Source organism: Hypanus sabinus, chromosome 3 (genome assembly GCF_030144855.1).
Source record: "Hypanus sabinus isolate sHypSab1 chromosome 3, sHypSab1.hap1, whole genome shotgun sequence".
Lineage (NCBI taxonomy): Eukaryota > Metazoa > Chordata > Chondrichthyes > Myliobatiformes > Dasyatidae > Hypanus > Hypanus sabinus.
Genome location: NC_082708.1, coordinates 36,317,449 through 36,337,743, shown reverse-complemented (window position 1 = coordinate 36,337,743; position 20,295 = coordinate 36,317,449). Strand labels below are relative to the sequence as shown.

General features: G+C 40.1%; 1 protein-coding gene across 3 annotated transcripts in view; it reads right to left on the bottom strand.

The window, feature by feature from the left end:
• Positions 1 to 18,855, bottom strand: part of LOC132391193 (probable tRNA methyltransferase 9B) — a 50,493-nt gene extending 31,638 nt beyond the window's left edge. Inside the window, exon 1 of one of the 3 annotated variants that reach the window (XM_059964076.1) lies at positions 18,756 to 18,855. The gene's annotated coding sequence lies outside the window, so the exon portion shown is untranslated. Of the gene's footprint in view, positions 1 to 15,541; positions 15,645 to 18,755 lie in introns of those variants that run through there. The other 2 variants (XM_059964075.1, XM_059964078.1) reach the window with 2 other exon arrangements.
• Positions 18,856 to 20,295: the final 1,440 nt, after the last annotated feature.

Here is a 20,295-nt window from a genome sequence, read left to right as displayed (position 1 = left end):
GCATGTCGTGTTCAGACCAACACCACTACTGTAAATTCATGTAAATACATACGGCAAGTAAAGTTCATCATTGATCCTTCACTGAGAATTAATGACCCTAAACCCATCTATTCTAAACATAGAAAACCTACAGCACAATACAGGCCCTTCGGCCCACAAAGTTGTGCTGAACATGTCCCTAACTTAGAAATTACTAGGCTTACCTATAGCCCTCTATTTTTCTAAGCTCCGTGTACCTATCCAAAAGTCTCTTAAAAGTCCCCATCATATCCACCTCCACCACCGTTGCCTCCACCCATTCAGCACTCTCTGAATAAAAAACTTACCCCTGACATCTCTTCTGTAAATGTGTGTCCTCTTTGGCAACCATTTCAGCCCTGGGAAAAAGCCTCTGAACATCCACACAATCAATACCTCTCATCATCTTATACACCTCTATCACCACTTCTACTTTTACATTAACCCCTCTCCCTAAAAAAAAACAACTCTAAAAAAACAGCGAATACCAACCAAAGAAAATGTAAATCAATGTTAAAACATCTCATACTCAAAACAAGAGAGTTTGGTCTCCTCTGCTACCTCAAAGTAGCTGGAGAGCAGATTGGCTTCTAGTATATTGCCAATCCCAGTTTGTTAGAGCTGGTTTAGAGCTGTGTAACTGTAGTCTGGAGCTCCTGTATTCAGAATGAGTCTTTAATCCTGCTGTGTCAGTAACAGCTGCTATAAAATATATTAGTATGCATTAGGTCATACTTAGCAATGATTTCCCAGCATCAGAAAAAAAACATATGCTGCTTAGATTTGTACAGAGAAATTAAGCTGGTAGAAAACAAGTTAGAATTACAGATCTCAATTTACCTCACCTTCTCTTAAGCTAGTATTTGCAAACAGTTTGCATTATGAGTGTTTGATTCACTGTAACCCATTGATTCATTCTAACTTTGTCCAACAGAAACAAATTTCCTTTAGCTCATCAGTAAGTACAGATTTGATAAAAGCAATTGGACACATAAAATGTCCACCGCATCCTATCAAGAGAAAATCTGGTAAAAGAAATACTTCCATATTCAAATATGCATTGAGAAACATCTCCAAATACTTTAAGACCAATTGCTTTGAAATACTGTGTATGGAGAGATAGACATATATTTCTCATTAATATTAAGAGCATATTACATGAATACAATAAATATCCATATCATTGAGACAGGTTTGGTTTAATATTTTATTCAGGAGATAAGAAAAGACATTGATACAGACAGAATGTGACACGGAGAGGAACAAGGGTGGTGGAGATGCTCACTTGTACCCACAAATGTCTCCTGCTTGGTAACTAGCAAAACATGTCGATGTTCACTTTTATTCCCATTCCTTAAAGAGCTTAAGACAGCGATGGAATGCCCAAGATGTCACTATAAAAATTTTATTGGCACCTGGTATGCATGTGCCACCCCTCAATTCTTTAAACCCCATGCATAATAAAAAATATATAATGAAATGGGCTCTAGCGCTTTCCTTGTGTATATGATGCATAAACTCTTCTTGGGCTTTCAATCAGGTCCAGGTGTTGATTTTAACCGACGTTTCGATGACAAACTCCGCCATCTTCATCAGAGATGATGCCAAGGCATGTCTAGTCCATTGGTATATATACTTAGCTCCTGTCATCCATCCCTTCTGATTGGTCAGCCCTCAACCAATCTGGTTTCCGCTCTCCCACCTGCTTTAAAATCGTAGTCCAGTTCCATGTGAATACTGAGCAGCACGTACTGGTAAGGTAGAAACCCACATCTAGAAGCACAGGAGGTGTATCTGTGTGGGTTACCCGGAGAAATGTGCAACAGCAGAACATTGCAGATGCAATGACACAGCATTGACTTCAACAGCACAAACCTCCTGAGTCGCATCAATGGCTTTTGGGACTACCTGGTGAAGGAAGCCATTGAAATAAGACTAGAGAAAAAGAATTTCAACAAAAATGAAGGTCTCACTCTAGCTAAGAACTGGATTAAGATTTTAAACTAAGCGGGGCAGCAGAAACCAGTATGGTCGGTTAAAATCAACACCTGGACACAATTGGAAGCCCAAGAAGAGTTTATGCGCAAGATACATGACGATCATCTTTACTGCCAAATGACAGATCTAGGATATTGACTCAGTGTCAATAAATGAAAAGGTGAATAGTGCCACACTGTAGGAACATGGCTCACCTCCAACACCCTCAACTGTTTATAGATGGAGAAAAATTAACAGTGGTATGCATGTTGAGAGACCCTGGAACTACATGTTATGCCTTTATTATTCTTATCTGAAGAGTTCATTATCAGGTCAGGGTGGTGTGTGACATTCTCACAGAAGGTCACAAACCAAAATATCGACCTTTTCGCTTTCCACCAATGTTGTCGGTGAGAGGGTGAGACATTTGTAAGCACAATTGTAACTCACCTGTTTCTCTCAGAAATATGTAAAGCAATATTATATATCCTCAAGAGTAATTTCATTTTAACATCTCACTTGAAAGATGGCACTGCTAAGAAAGACAGAAATTCCTCACAACTGCACTGAATATCAATCTAGATTTGTTAAAAGTCTCTGGACTGAAACCTGATGTTATTATATCAGTGTTGATTAATTGAAATTACTGATGCAAAGGTCTGGACCAAGATCATTTAAGTCACAAGCATCAATTTAAGTAAATGAAAATGTATTTACATACATATATATCTATTTAGTATGATACATTAATCATTCTCTTTCACCATCTGAGATGTGGCTACAACTTTAGGTAGGACATTATTTAAACTTTGAGGTTTTTGTCCAGCATTTGTGAACAGAAATTCCAACTTCCAAAAAAGAAATACACATGTAAAGTCCATATAGAATAGCTTCCATTACCCTGATAGTCAAGTTACAAGAATAATGGAGAAATTAATCTCCATTAATCCATCTATAACTGACAAGGTGAAACAACTCAGCCCCATCTACATTATGTAGTCCCGTTAGAATCTTAATAACAATCAAGTCATCTCTCATCCATCATTTTTATAATGAGAATATCTCTTCACATGTTTGCTCTTCATGATTATGGATGCATCTTTCTGTATTCTTTCAATTGCTAAAAACAGGCTTTGTATTCATGGTGACCAGAAATGTGTGATTGATAAAGTGACAGAATTAATTTACTGTTTTATCTTAATAGCAATCTCCAAATGCATCCAAAAAAACATCTCATTCACTTTATTTATTGCCACAAGCATTGTTGCAAAAGCATCTATTTTATTTCAGTCAGGATCCCTACACTATGCTCAGAATAATTTCAATTTCATCCACAATATTTCTATCTATTTAAGTAAGTGCCTTTGCTGGAACCTTTATGAAAGAGTTTATTCACATTGAAATTCATCTGCCATCCACCTTCCTGACTCTCAAGTATATTTAAATTGTCCTATAGCTAATCCTATTCATCTTGACTAGTTGTTTCATTTTATGATTATTGAGGCCTGGTATTATTTTATTAAATAGTAGGGACCAAAATTCTATTAGATTGTGCAACATTTTAATGCAATACACAGTGGAATTTCATCTTAAAACCTCCAAATCACTATATGCGTATTGCAAGCTTCCAGTTTCTTTTGTGTGGTCTACCCGACGGAGAGAACACTTCACCAGTCTGAATCAGGCACACTGCATGAATGGTACTAGGTTTGTGAATAACAACAGAACTAACTCCAAGGCAGCAAGTGGACAACTTACCGAACAACATTTTACTCGCTTGTCTGTTTGAAGTCTATCCCATTTATCACAAACATGTCATTGAATACAAGGTGGATATCCTTGGTGCAAAGATGGGGCTTCGTTTCCACAAGGATAATGCAGTAGTCACTTCTATCAATGCTATCACTGACAGATGCACTGATTGTTGACCATTCAGAAAGGATGAGGTCAAATGATTAGGGGATCAGAGGTAGAGAGGGGGAGTAATTTTAAACCCCCTGGCATCATCATATCAGACAGCACGTCCTGGACCCAGCAATTAATTGCCATTACAAAGAAACCACGGCAGTGCCTTTAGTTCCTTAGAAGTTTGTGCAGATTCAGTATGGCATCTAAAATTTTGACAAACTACTTTCGGTGCAGGTCGATGGGAGTAGGCAGTTTAGATGGTTTCAGAATGGACAAGATGGGCTGAAGGGCCTGTTTTTGTGCTGTACTTCTCGATGCACAAACATCTAGAGATGTATAGCGGAAAGTATCTGGACTGGATGCATCACAGCCTGGTGTAGGAACACCAATGTTCAAGAACAGAAAAGCTTACAAAAAAAAAGCTGAACTAGTGTGGACAAGTTCTCACCTCAACGTAGAACTCATTCTACAACCTAAAGACTTAATTTCAAAGACTTCATGGCTCATGCCCTCGGCATTGTTTGTTTATTTGCACAGTTTGTCTTCATTTGCACATTGATTACTTGTCAATCTTTGTGTGCAGTTTTTCATTGATTCTATTGTATTTCTATTGTTCTACCGTGAATGCCAGTAAGAAAATGAATCTCAGAATAGTTAGTATATGATCACATATATGTAACTATGATAATAAATTTACTTTGAACTCAGTTCACTCAGTATCTGCTTTCAGATGCAGTCTGGCAGTCATCTCCATCAGGACTTGCTTACCTCAGTCAGTTGTGGTACCTTCAAACCATTCTTGGTGCTGGACATTCTGTGCTCTTACTAGAACATAGAAATCTACAGCACATTAAAAGCCCTTTGGCCCACAATGTTGTGCTGACCACGTAACCTACTCTAGAAACTGTCTACAATTACACTACTGCATAGCCCTCTATTTTTCAAACTCCATGTACCTATCTACGAGGCTGCTATTGTATCACCTCCACCACCACTGCCAGTAGTGCATTCCATGCACCCAACAGTGTGAAAAACTTACCCCAACTACCCCTCGGTACCTACTTAAAACACCTTAAAACTATGCCTCCTTGTGTTAACCATTTCAACCCTGGGAAAAAGCCTCTGGCTGCCTACACAATCAATGCCTCTCATCATCTTATACACTTCTATCACAGCATCTCTCATCCTCTGTCGCTCCAAGAAGAAAAGGCCAAGTTCATTCAATCTATTCTCACAAGGCACACTCTCCAATTCAGACAACATCCTTGTAAATCTCCTTGCAATAATTTTTTTCAAATATTCAACACAGAGTTCACTGATATATTGGTCAAGGGAGGATGAGCGGCAGTCATGAAGTGGTTTCCTTGTCCATGTTTGATCTGCTACCATTAGAGTTCATCAGGTTGAGATCAGGTTTCAGGACTTGAAGGCTACTGCCTCCCACCTGTATATCCATGCACCATCACCTCACTTGGTTTGTCCTGATGGTGGGACAGAACAGGAGCCAGGCATATTATCTGTTAGCTGTGATTCTATGAATATGACAATTCACTGTTCTTGCTTGCTTGTGTGACAACTCTTCCAGTTTAGACACCAAGACTTTACAATTTTGAGTGGACAAAAAGTGAATTTTCCCTGACAGCATTCAAAACTTGGGGCAATACCAAATGGCCTATATGGTTTTATTTTCTCTCTGTTTGAGCATAGTGGGAGCAGCTGTTTAGATCAGAGGGTATTTAAAAGTCAACCAGAGGGGGTGACTCTGGAGTCACATATAGACCAGATGGTATGAGAACAGATAATATCCTCCTCTGATGCACATTAGTGAACTAAATGTGTATTTTATAACAACCCCATCATTAGTTAGTCCTATGGTTTCCTTCCAAAAATTTAGATCAGCAACGGAATTAAAATTTTGCATATGCTATGTTCAGCAGATTAGTTTTATAACACAGATCCATTATCATTTACCCAGACCCATTTAGCATCATATTTTTTCCATTCCCAATTAACTATCATTATATTTTGATTCAATAGAATAAAAATGTTGGATAGATTGTGATAATTATGCCAAGCAGCTATTAATGCAATAGCAAGTATGAGGTTTTTAACAAAAACAGACCTCTTTTTGACCTGCTGTTTTTAAGTTAGAGGTTGTCCTTCAGGAAGTTTGAAGATAACACTATTTAAAATCTAGGTTCTGCTTGTAACCAGGGACATATTCTCAGGCCAACCTTAAAATGACCAAATAAGTGAAATTCATATTGTAAAGTATTTGGCACTAATGATATTTGATACATTAAGTGAAAATTATAAGCAATCTTATTACTTATTGTTACTAATTGTTAACTTATTCTAAATCATATGTTTCTTTTTAAAAAGCTTAACCAAAAGAAAATGGTAAATAAATGCTTGCTATTATACATACATAGCAACTCAGTTATTAAATGGGAATAAGAGAAGAATTCGTATGTCAAACCTAGTGATTCTAGAAGTGTGACTTGGTTTGGATGAGTCGAGCATTGGTACATTCAGGGGTGGAAAGGTGCCAGATCAACAAAGAACATCAATTCACAATGACATTTTTTCACTAAGTGCAGGGAAATGTCACATCCTTCACAATCTCTGGATTGCCTAATATCCATTACAGCAGATTCTGGTGAAGCAGAGTCAATATTGTAATGCAGGAGACATAGTAGATGATTTACATACAGGAAGTTTCCACAAGCAGCACTGAAATAATACACAAGGTCACTGATGATTCAAAGTACATTTATTATTAAAGCATGTATAAATTATACAACCTTGAGATTTGTCTGCTTACAGGCAGCCACAAAGCAAGAAACCTGAAAGAACCCAATTTAAAAAAAAGACCAACACCCAATGGACCGAGAGAAAGGGTAAAAAACACAAATCATGCAAAGAATATAAGGGAGCATAACATTCCGAACCAAACTGCGTCCATAGATTTGAATCCCTGGAGCAGCCCCAACGCCCCAGTCTCAGTTCATCACATTAGCGGGGCAAATCTCCGCGAAGCTCACAGACATGAAGCACAGCAGCCAGGGCAGTCTCACAGCTTCACCGTCCCATCACTGGACAGTGAGTGAAATCAGCCCGGCTCTTGCCTCCAGTCCTGACATCCTGCCTTTCTAGTCTACCTGGACCAGCGTTTAAATTGTCCAAACAGCGGATCGTGCCTTGCATTAGGACTGAGGCCCTGCCACAGCGAAACACTCCAGGCCCAGACCAAGCTGCCCAGCGATTCGCTTTGGGTCTAGACTTCGCCACCCAGCTTGAAGCCGTTCTCAACCTCTCCAAATCGACTTGGCGCTTAGAGCGTTCCAACCTTGCACCTGAGATAGTTGGACGGGCATGGAAACTCCTCTGCCTTGACTCCTCCTCCTCTCCAAATCACTCACTTCAACTTCATCTGCATTGATTTTGCAACACACCAGCACAGCTCATCCCTCAAATTGGCCTCACCTATGATAAAAACTGTTGGAACACCAGGGAATTTCTCTCTCCTCGTCTTCATCAGAAAGGTATCAAGATCTTTTACGTCCATTTGGAAGCACTGAAAGGAGAGGTACAGAGCAAGATCCCCTAAATGGCCCCCCATGGAATTGGGAAGGCTCTTCTCACTTGATCTGAAAATATTATGTTAAAGCAGATAGTTTATCAAAAGTTTCAAAGGAAATGGGTGGGTGGTTTGGGGAAAAAAATGTCTTAAGAATTTTTATTCCTGGATTCCAAGTACAAGCCAGGCCTGGGTAAAAAGAAAGCTCAAATTATGCAAATGAGTTCCCACAGTTCTGTTAAATTAAAAATTATTATAAAATTATCGTATGCATTTTATGGTTTATGGTAAAAATTGACCTGTGGATACAAAAACAGAACATGTTCATTACCCAGGAGCAGCCTGTAATGGTACTGAGACAACATTACAAAAAAAAGTCTTATCAACTGTGCCATTTGGCTGCTAGGACACACAGAGTCCAGGCCAGTTGTGAATAGCTGGCTTCTTAGGGAGAAAAGAATATTGGGGAGGAGAATCCACACCTAACAATAAGGTCAATTATAGAAATGAGCAGGATTGTAAATTTAACCAAGTAGGGATAGGATAGTCAATTTAACCAAAAGGCAGAGAAACAAAATCAAAAATTAGCCTCAAATTACAGGTTTCCATGGCAAAGCCAGGAATTCTGAAAAGCCGCAATAGGCACTTGCCAAAGCAAAACCCAGAAGTGGGTTTTGGGAATAATTTACAATCAGGAAACAACCACTGTTTCAAAAAGTTTTGTATTAGCATTTTGAATTAAGTGTAGAACTGAGAGCTGGCATGTGGAGGGTTTCACAATTGAGCATCTGATCACTATTTACAAGACTAAATGATTCAAGAAACCAAATCAGCATTGTTGACTATTAAAAATTAATGCTAGCATGAATAATGTAGGAGTCATGCATCTGTTCTGTACCTGCATTGTACTCTGTGTTGTGTGTTTATTATGGTAGTTAGCATGTGAATGGGGGTGTGGTAAAAGCATATGGTTTAGTTACCTATTCCTGCTTTGTTCTCAGCAGTTTAATTTCGTGTGGTGACTGACAGATGACATATGTTTTATCAACTGCTTAATTACACTTAATTTAATTACATTTGAAATCACCTAACACTACTTAACTTTGATTAAGCCCACTTAAGTATGTTTAATATCACTAGTCTTAGTTTTATAAATTGTATTGCTTCAGGATTGTCTGTTTTGCAAGTTGCTAATAAGGATTGAATACATTTCTTCGACTTTGTGGATCATTACTAGATTGATTGAAGGGTACGTCATTTAGGGGTAACAACCTACATTAGGTCGCCAGCAGCAGCAATTGGTTTGTTAGAATTGGCTGTTACATTCTGTCATCAAAAGATTTTGATTGTTATACCAAACAAACATCAGCATTCGGATGTGCCTGCAAAATTAGAAGCACTGCAGCCAAGAGCAGCTTGTGGCAAGTAATGACCTTCAGTTGATTCATACTCTGTGTTTGGAGCTGGAACACAGTTTAGAATGGTCATTGCTGCCTGTAAGCCCTACAGTGGGGTTCGTGCCCTAGAAAATAACATGAATCAAGCTGGAACACAGTTTAGAATGGTCATTGCTGCCTGTAAGCCCTACAGTGGGGTTCGTGCCCTAGAAAACAACATGAATCAAGCTGGAACACAGTTTAGAATGGTCATTGCTGCCTGTAAGCCCTACAGTGTGGTTCGTGCCCTAGGAAACAACATGAATCAAGCTGGAAGTGGTAACCTTGAAGTCAGGACTATAAGAGAAATTAAACTTACTGGGAAAGCTTTGGTGACTAGAATTGACAGCGTTCAGAAGGACTATAATAAAATTGTTAAGAAGATTAATGATGTAATACCATTAATTAGAAGTTTCCTGGTACCAAAGGAGCAACAAGATGTTTTGCAAGTGCAGTCTCTTTTGGACGATTTAGTCTCTTTGTGAAGATGCTGCTAAGGAACATAACTTGTTGTTGTCTTTAAAGCTTATCTCTGAGCGAGATAAACAAATCAAAATCTTTGTGAATGTTCAGATACTTATTAATGCAGTCCCAGCAGAGCATTGGTTGAAATAAACATGCAATGTTGAAGGTCAAATTCAGCTTTTCTCATCTTTTTTGCCTTGGAGCAACCCTTGAAATAATTTTCAGGTCACAGGGAACCACTCCATAAAAATTATATCTGCAGTTCACAGTCTGTTAGCATGATCAGTAAGTTATAGATTATAATATTCAGAAAATAATTGCCAATGCTCTTTTGAGTAGAGAATGAATTTTTAGCCAATCTTTCTTGAAAAAAAGGTAGTTAAGCTTAGCTTATCTTTCTTTAAATTAATCTTTCTCTCTCTTTCATAAATTAAAAAAAAATTCATAAAGCAAACTAATAAATTTCTGTTCAGTAATTGGCTCAAGTCAAAATGGGATGTAATTTTTTTAAGGTAGGCTTGGTAGATTTAATTTCAATAAAGGTTGAAAACTGATTTTAATTCATGCTATTTAAACAAGAAAATTTATTGACAGTGTTACACAGTGAAATGACTAAAAACCATAAACCACAGCAAAATGAATAAAAATATAGCCTAAGACACAATTTTATACAAGGCTTTGAAAATATATTTTCTTTCTAAGTGACATGATCAGGCTCAAATGTAGGCCCCAGCATATGAAACCTGTGCTGTCAATTCTGGGTCAAAAATGAGATAAGCACACAGAAATTTCAGCTTCAACTGAAATGAGACAGTTTCTATCCTTGCCTTTATGCTTGTTAAACAAGAAGAAGCTTGCTCAAGCATGCAAGAAGTTGAAAACTGCAGCAAAATGTTCTTTGTTTTTTTTTAATGAATCGCAGGATACTGTTCTTTCACAGAAGTCCAGAACTTGTCCATGGACAAGTCAGTAAATCTCATCTTGAGTGCACAATCAGACTGCAGCACACAAAGCTCTTCCTCTTCTCTCAAAGAGAAATCCTCCGGGTTAGCAGAAGATTCAGAAAAAGGGTTTATCACCCAGTCATACACTTGTACTGAAAAGGAGGAAAAAAACTGTTCTGTTTTGTTCTGCAGTTCTTCCAAGTGGTTTTCACTATGACTCAAGAAAGACTTTCTGATCCTTCCTCACTCTCAAGCCCAAGCAGCAGTGGAAACATTTCAGGATTTTCTTTTGCATCATGATTTTTTCCAAAGATTCTGTTTCCTTTTAAATCAAAGAATTTTGCCACTGAAGTCAAAACACTTTCTCCAGGGCCTTGTAGAAACTTCAACTGGTTCATATGTTGAAACATGCCTGCTAAGTAGGCGAGTTTCTACAGCCATTCTTCATCTTCAAAACACTCAGCAAAATTTGACCATCCGCGCTGCCTCCACACCATTGTGGGTATCAGCTGCCAGGACTGTCTCCCCAACATCTCGGTCCTAGAAAAAGCTCAACTTCCAAGCATTGAAGACACTTCGCTGCTGACACCAGGCCACGTGTCTCGTATGGACAGCTCCAGGTTACCAAGAGCAGTACTCTACGGAGAACTCTCAGGGCAAGAGAGATCGTGGTGCACTGCGCAAGAGGTACAAAGACCAGCTTAAGCAAATAGAGGTCAATGAATGCCAGCAGCTGGGTTGTGACAGAGACAGCTGGAGAATGCTGATCCATGTGCAGCCAAGAATTTTGAGGAATCCAGAAGAGCAACTGCTGAAGAGAAGATGCAGGAAGGATCCTATTACCCAAGCGCTCGCATCCCAGCTGTTCCCATGGGTCCCCACTGCTCCAGAGTCTACAGACCCAGAATTGGAATTGGACTCTACAGGCACCAACAATTGTGTCATCGCCCCTCAGCACTCAACTTCCCCCCATTCTTTGCAAGTGAAGAACCAGCCATCGTCATCGAGAGAGAAACCTTTTCAATTTCTCATACTGAATCTTGTCCCAGTATTTTACTCACTATAATTTTACATGCTGGCATTATTAGGTGCTCACCAACTGTATGACCTTATCTTTTCTGGGTAATAAGTTCTAATACTAAATAACTTGCTTCCTAACAAAAGCTTTACTCTGTTTTGAGATTCCAATAACATTTAAAATAATCAGCACTTTTACGTTTCCTTTGGCTGTGATTTGTAGTTAAGTGTCTTTTCAATTTTGCTGGAGCCATTGCTGCACTTGTAGGTTGTTTACCACAAAGCAGGCACAACAGAATAGGACAACTTGGGTCACCAGTCCATGTAAAATTCACTGATGGTTAACATTCAATTAACTTTTTTTTTTGAGTCCATTGTTGTACTAGTACAGTGAAATGACTCAGAACACTATAATTCAAAAATTGCTGCATTGGACTGTCATATGTCTGTAACACACAGGGGTTAATAAAATATAAAAATGGGCAAATTCATTCAATCCTCAGAAAACACACTTCACACTCATCAGACTACCACCCTCCCCTCCGTGCAATACAACGATCACCAATTATCAATGGCCTCCCCATCTTTGTCAAAAACTTGAGAATGGACTCAACCAAATAATCATGGTCCTATTGCTATACTGGTCTGAGAGACCTCTATCAAGATTGCAAACTGATCTGCTCGGTCACTGCCCAACATTGCAAGCATCATGTGTCGAAAAATCATTTTTTAAAATTAATCCCAATCTCTCGCGGAACCCCGGATGATAAACCCTGGTCAAATTGGTGGAGGAAATGTTATAAAGCCATGGGGCATGCTTTGACTACATACAAAGCTGCTGATTTTCAAAATGAAGACAATGCGTCTAACATGCGTACAGTAGGTTCTATTGTTAGCAGAGCATCCTATGTGACACCTCCTTGGCATGCATTAGAACAGGGGCTAATTCAGCTGAGTTTTGAGCAAGGCAACAAATATTGAGGGATAAACACGAGGGAAGAACAGCTTCAGAGAAATGAAGAACATCTTCAAAGAGGGGAAGAAGCAGACAGGGAGTATAAAAGAGAAGCTTAAGTTGAAGGAAGAAATCAGCAAGGTGAAAGTGCTAAAGGCTTCAAGAGCTGTAGGTGCTAAAGGTGCTCCAGCAGGACATTTTTATGGTGTGAGTTTCTATGTTGATATGGCACAGAAAAAAAAATCCAACATACTCATTATCAATTGTTCCTCAAATGTCTATGAGCCATGAGTTTAGAAGCCAAGGGGTAGTTCAAGATGTTCTATCTCAGCCTGCACCAAGGAGGCACTCTGAACCTATACCATATCCAATAGCACTTGGTGCTTTTGAGGATATTGACTTACAATATGGTGACACTCGTGTTTCAGATGATGCAAGTTTAAACAGTGCACTGAAGGCCATGAAATAGCAAGCTTAGTCATGCAACAATGCACTGTATCTCTGCCTAAAAGAAATTCAAATCTTCAATGGCAATCCATTGCAATATCATGAATTTATGAGGGCTTTCAAGAATAGTGTTGAAGGCGGGACTGGCAATTATGGCAACCACCTCTATTTCCTCAAACAGTTCACTGGAGGTGCCCTAGAAAGCTTATCAATATTTGTCATCAAGCCAACCCAGAGGAAGGATACCCAAAGGTCAAAGTTTTACTACAGGAACATTTTGATAATATGTGGCATATTTCATTAGCTACATGCAAAAGGCTCTTTCTTGGCTGCCTATCAAATCTGAAGATAAAAGGACTGTTCAAGACTATGGTCTTTTTCTTAGAGGCTGTTGTAATAAAATGGGGGATGTTCTGTATATTTGAGACCTAGATATGCCTATTAATGTATCAATTCTTGTAAAGAATTTGTCTTACATGGGGATGTCAAGTTTATTGAAAAACGAGTAAAGATTTCTACATACCCGACATATGGAAATATATGGACTACACCATCTGCAGTGAGCAAAGGTGTGAACAAAACTAAGTCACAAATTCGTTCCAATGCTAAAGGAAGCAGTTTTGCCACTACTGTGGCTACTGAGAAGAGTAAAGCTAAACTGAGGCCAGAACTAATGAAAGAGTTTGTCTCTTCTGCCAGGGTGAGCATTCTTTGGATTCATACACTCTACTGGAGAAAAAGGATCATAATGAGAAGATTGCCTTCCTAAAACAAAAAGGTGTCTTCTTTTGTTGTTTGTGTACGGGACACGTTAGCAAGGATTGCAGAAAGCGTCTTTCATACAAGGAATGCAGTGGCAAGCATCCCATCATACTCCATATTCACTCTGATGAAAATGGTACAGAATCAAAACAGGCCACGAAAGAATCAAACACAGCAGTGAGTAACATCCTGGTATCTAATGACCTTATGGGGGCTGGCGATCATGATTGTAAATGTCATATAATTCCAGTTCAGGCGAAGTTCAAGAAGGGAAATAAGTCAGTGGTTACTTATGCTTTCCCAAATCAAGTATGTACAGCAGCGTTCTGGTCAGTGAGCCTCATGAATAAACTCAACTTAACAGGAAAAAGAACACACATTCTCTTATGCACCATGGGTCAAGAGAAGGCTGTGAATAGTTACGTAGTTTCAGGATTAGGCCTAGATAGTGAAAACTATTGTGAACTGCCTAACATCTAAATGTAGGAAAGTATGCCTGTCCACAAAGGAAATATTCTTCATCAGAAGGATCTCCAGGAATGGTCTTTACTGCAGCATATTCGGTCACAAGAAGATGAGTCAGAAATTCAGCTGCTGATAGGGACAAATGTTGTTAAGGCATTGAATTTGCAAGTGATTCACAGTGTTAATGATGGACCTATGCAATCAGAACAATGTTGGGTTGGACTGTTAATGGACCATTGTGGTGGAAGAGGTACCTCGGTCAGAGCTGAGGGTTAACAGGATTTCAGTTTTGAACTTGGATGAGATTTGGCAGCAGCAATTCAAGACGGATTTCCCTGAAAGCAGTCCAGAGAAGATCACAAGTTCATGGAGCTGGTGGCAAGCTCTGCAAAACTGGTGAATAGTCACTACCAGATTAATTTACTTCTGAGAAAGAAGGATGTTAACATGCCTAATAACAGGATGACTGCTGAGCAGCTTGCTCTGAATCCAAGGAAAAGGTTCAAGAAAGAGTTGTCATTTCACACTAACTACACAGCTTTCAAGAAGGATGTCATCTCAAAAGGTTATGCATAAAGAATGCCAGCAAAGGATCTGGAATGTAGTGACAGGGAAGTCTGGTATATTCCACATCACAGTGTTTATCACCCCAAGAAGGGAAACTTCATGTTGTGTTTGACTGTGGAAGGACTTTTCAGGGAATATCACGCAATGCTCAGTTGTTATGGGGACCTAATCTTTGACTGGAGTCATAACCAGATTCAGAAAAGAACCAGCGGTGAACATGGTGGATACTGAATCAATGTTTCATCAGTTAAAGTGCCAGTGGAAGACCTACTCACACTTCTCTGGTGGCCTGATGATAACCTTACCAAGATATAGTGGATTATCTCTATGGAGCAACTTCATAACCGAGTTGGGCCAATTTCACTCTTGGGAAGTGTTCAGAAGATAACAAAGAACAGTTCAGCCACAAGACAGTGGAAAAGCTTTTGCATTGCTTCAGTGGTGATTTGTATCAGCATCCTTTGAGGAAAAGGTGGTGTCTCTCTATCATGACCTTGTATCCATTTGTGCTAAAGACTGTTTTTGACTCACAAAGTGGATAAACAACAGACATGGTGTGCCATCTGTTATACCAGAAGAACAAAGATTGAAAGGCATGAAGGATTTGTATTTGGATCAAGATATTCCTTCAGTGGAAAGAGTGTTGTGTGCAATGGTGTATTCAGTCTGATAATTTCAAGTTTAAGATTACGATCCAAGATAGACCACTTACCAGAATGGGGGGTGGGGGCGTCCTCTCCATGTTAGTTCTATCTATGACCCTTTAGAAATCTTGAGTTCAGTGGTGTTATCTGCTAAGAAAATCCTACAATAACTGCGCGAGAGGGTTTGGTTGCAATGACGCTATACCAACGTCAATTGCTCTTGAGTGGACAAGTTGGCTGGAAGAACTTTGCCCAATAGAAGACTTCAAGATAATTAGACATTTTGGTGAGTTACTGGTGAACAGTTACACCATTTTACAGGCACAAGTGAAGCTGGCTACGGAGTAGTCACTTACCTATAGTTCCATGATGCATGTTCGCAGATGCACAGTACTTTTAACATGGGAAAATCTTGGGTAGTTCTGTTGAAGTCGGTTCCCATCCCCTGTATAGAGCTCACTGTAAGTCATAATGGCAAGTCACAGGGCCACATTATGGAAGAAGGAGTCACATATGCAGCTTCACGACTCACTATGCTGAAGATATTAAGAATGACTCTTCCAGGTTCTGAATCTTTGTTGCTAACAGAGTTTCAGACATTCTTAAGGTCTCACAGGTATATCAATGAAGGTATGTGAATACTTCAATCAACCCTGCAGATGTGGCCTCTAGAGGACTGAAGGCTTTTCTGAAAAAAAAAGACTTGGGTGTCAGGACTCCAGTCTTCTTCAGCCTGAAAGTTAATGGCCCGTGAATCCGGAATGTTCTGCAGAACTTCCGCTAGATGATCCAGAAGACAAGGAGATTGTTACGATGAATGTCATGCAGATTGAAGGGGAGTTAGATGCAGTAACACAGATTTTCCATCACTTCCCATTTTGAACCAGTTTGAGGAAGACATTGGCCTAGATTCTTAGGCTTAAGAACTTGCTCTCATTTCCTAATTAGAATGGGATGCAATTGAATACTGTTTACTCTCAGTCTGACTTGAATGAAGCTCAACAAGGGTATTCTTTGGAGAGAGAAATGGATAAGGCTAAAGGTCAAATTGGCTGAGATTGTCTCTCAGAAGAAAGCTCAGAAAGGCTGTATTGGAGATTGTTGGGTTTTGTCAAAGAAAGTTTTCCCAATGAAATCTTGAGTTTACAAAAGGGAGAAAGTATGAAAAGAAACAGTCAGATTTTCAAGCTTAATCCAGTACCTAATTAAGAGTTTTGAGAGTTAGCGACTACGCTTGAAGAGTCTATTCTGTTATATTGAAGGATAATCTTATCTCAGTTCTCTTTCTGAGGCATGTACATCAAGAAGTGGGACATGGTGGTCACAACCACATGTTATCTAAGTTGCACCAGCAAAAATATTGGATTCCCTGTGTTACATGGCAACAGCAGGAATCCCTTTTTTTAAAATTCATTTTCAGGAAGTGGGTATCACCAGCTAAGCCAGTGTTTATTGCCCATTCTAAGTTGTCCTTGAGAGAGTGGTGATGAGCTACCTTCTTGAACCACAGCAGTCTCTGAGGTGTAGGTATACCCACAGTGCTGATGGGGGGAGAATGCCATGGTTTTGACCCAGTGATAATGAAGGAATGGCGATATGTTTCCAAGTCAGGATGGTGAGTGACTTGGAAGGAGATTTCCAAGTAGTGGTGTTCCCAGGTATCTGCTGTTTTTGTCCTTCTAGATGGTTGTGGTCATGGGTCAGGAAGGTGCTGCCTTAGGAACTTTGGCGTGTTGTTGCGCTGCATCTTGTAGATGGTACACACTGCTGCAACTATTCGTCAATGGAGGGAGGGATTGGATATTTTTGGGAGGGGTACCAATCATGTGGGCTGCCTTGTTCTGGATGGTGTCAAGCTTCTTGAGTGTTGATGGAGCTGCACTCATCCAGGCGAGTGGCAAGTATTCCATTATACTGCTGAAGATGGTTGGTTCCCTGAGGAACTCCTGAGGATGAGATGATTGACTCTAACCACCACAACCATCTTCTTTTTTATCACGTATGATTCCAACCAGCTGCGGGTTTTCTCCCCAATTCCCAGTGACTCCATTTTAGCTAGGGCACCTTGATGCCATACCTGGCCAAATGCTGCCTTGATGATCTCACCTCACTAACTGCGTCATCAGTTGATGGTTACATGCAGTTCCAGGATGTCAGTACATGGCAGATCTTCTTCTAGACGGGGTCTCTGCAGATAAACCTCCATTCGCCCCTGTAGGAGTGCTTTATTTTTGACCTTTTGAGGTGAAAAGCACAGTGAAGAGGTATGGAGTTATTTACCTGTCTAGCTGTGTGAGCTATTCATATTGAAGTGCCATCTTCTTTGGACACATATTCCTTTATGAAGGAATGGCAATGAACCATGTTGAATCTTCATGCTCTGTTGCTTACACCGTGCCTTCCCTGCCTTGGAGGCTTTCCATGCCACACTGAAAGTTGCTTCTTCACACGGAGTGGTCATGGGCCAGGAGTTCTCAGTAGTCAGTAGGGATACTTCATTTCTTCAAGAAGGGTTTACACATATCAAAGATTTATTTTTTAAAAATCGCTTGGCAATCTCTCTCAAGAGAGTCAGGACAGGCTGTTTGAGGGGCCTGTAAACCACATGTAAACCACATGGCCTTGCCAATGTAGTTGTGTGTAACTATGATCCCAGTGCAGTACTGGGGATGCTGGTCTTTGAATGGGCAAATTTTAGTTTGTTTAACTGGAAATAAATTTTCTGGGTGTCTCTGATAGGTTTCCAGTACCTTGATATACATGCTGTGGTTACTCTTGGTTTCAGAAGGGCAGGGGGATCACAATTGCCGGTAGATACCAGTTTGCTTCAGGATCTGAACCTTGATCTCCAAATACCTTTTTCCCTTTGGTCTAAAGTTGCTCTGAAGAAATTCACCAATTCCTTCACTTTTGCCATGAGGTGGCTCACCAGTTGTCTATGTTTTTCAGGATCTTGCTGTGAACCATTCGCCAATGGCAGTACCGGCAAGTAGGAGCCTGGTTTGGTAGAGAAGCTATTTCGTGAAGATGTTGCAAATACTGTACTCACATCTCCACAATAAACTCCAGGATGACCGGATAGTTAAAGAAAAAGTGATGTACAAATGTGTTTCTACAGGTAAAAATACATTCCTTTGTGTTCATGGAAACTTTCACTTATTATCAATGAAACACGAACGTAGGAACATAACTTGGCCAGGTGTTTAATATATGAAACCCACAACCTCAGATATGTCGGAACAATGAACAAAGCCAAATCAAAGCATCAAACACAAAGTTCAATGGTTTTTAATTTTCATCGTGCAGAACAAAGAATAAAATAATGTCTTTTGGAATAATCATCTTGAGCTCAGCAGTTGCCTTTCATTCGAAGCCAGACTCAGTTCCCGAACCTGTCCTGTCCTCCCCTCCCCGCACTTGGGCTCCAATCAGCAACAAGTTGATCTAACAGGTTGTATAAATGAATAGTATTTCCAATTTATTTTCTTTACTCAAGTTTGAACACCTCGGCTTAGTTTCCCTGAGTGCTCGGGGCGTGACCAAGGTTTAGAAGTATAAAAATCCACGTACCTAGCGAAGTAATAGCCACGGGCAGCTGGGGAAGGTCGAGCGCGTCGGGTCGCTGGACTTGGAGACGCAGCCGCAAGCTGAGGCACGTCAATCATCACCCGCCCCCGCCTCACCAGCGCCGCTCATTGGACCGCCCGGCCACCTGACCCCGGCTGCCCTGCAAACTTTCAAACCCACCCTTTTCCTTCTAAAATACAGAGTTTCATAACGCTCGCTGTGTCGTTGTAACACTCAGTCAGAATACCTTATAACGCCGTTAGCTTCAGTAATGTTTATTTACCAAAAGAAAATAATTTGCCTAATGTATTAGTGGCTGGTTAACAAAAGCACATACAGCTAGCCTCAAAGAGGAAGTAGAATTGGTGGATGAATGAGGTAATGTCAATACTAACTTTAGTCCTTAATGAAGTTACTAATTTTCTGGTTCATAACTAAAAGTCGCCTACACTGGATTCAAAGGTAAAAAAATAATACACGAGGCAAAGAAAATCCCCATTTTGGAATATAATTAGCGAAAGTGCGCAGATATTTCTTTTGACTTAATTTTTTAAATGCTTATGTTTTGTTTATAAATTTAAGTGATGATTCGTTTCATATCAAAGTGTTATCTCGTGTTACATCTGTCTTGTTTGATAGAACACGGGATAGTACAGTATAGCATAGGATGTTGTGCTGAACTGATTAAGCAACACTTAATTAAACCAGCCCCTCTGCCTGCACATGGTCCGTATCCCTCCAACTCTCCATACTCATGTGCCTATCCAAGAGCCTCTTAACACCTTTACTGTATTTGCTTTAACGACCACCCCAGCAGCACATACCAGGCACCTATCACTCGGTAAAAACAAACTTGCCCTACACATCTCCTTTCAACTTGCTCCCCTCTCACCTTAAATACATACCGTCCGGTACTAGTATTAGATATTTGGACCATGTGGAAAAAATAGATACTGGATGTCTGCTTTCTGTATGTCCCTCATGATCTATAAACTATCAGGTCTTCTCTAGCTCTAGAGAAAGCAACCTTCATTTCTCCAACCTCTCCTCAAATCCAGGCAGCATCCTGGTAACCTACTTCAGCACACCCCTCCAAAGCCTCCATATCCTTCCTAAAATGGGGCAGCAGAGGATATGGGAGAGTCTACGGAGAAATACAGACAAGTGAGTGGGCTGGGGTCTGGCAGATGGACGACAATGCTAGTTAATGTGAGGTCTTCCACTTTGGAAGGATAGGTAGAAATTCAGTTTATCATTTAAGTAGTGAAAGATTGTAGCATGTTGTTGTGCAGAGAGACTTGGGAGTGCTTATGCAGGAGTCACAAAGTTTGGTTTGCAGGTGCAACAGGTTATCTGGAAGGCAAATGGAATGTTGGCCATCACTGAGTAACTGAATTTAGGAGCAGGGAATTAAGTTGCTGGTGAGACAGCACCTGGAGTATTGCATGCAGTTCTGGTCTCCTTGCTTGGCTTTGAAGGTTGTGCAGAGGAGGTTCACCAGGTTGATTTGGAGATGAGGGGATAAGCACTTGAGGAGGGATTG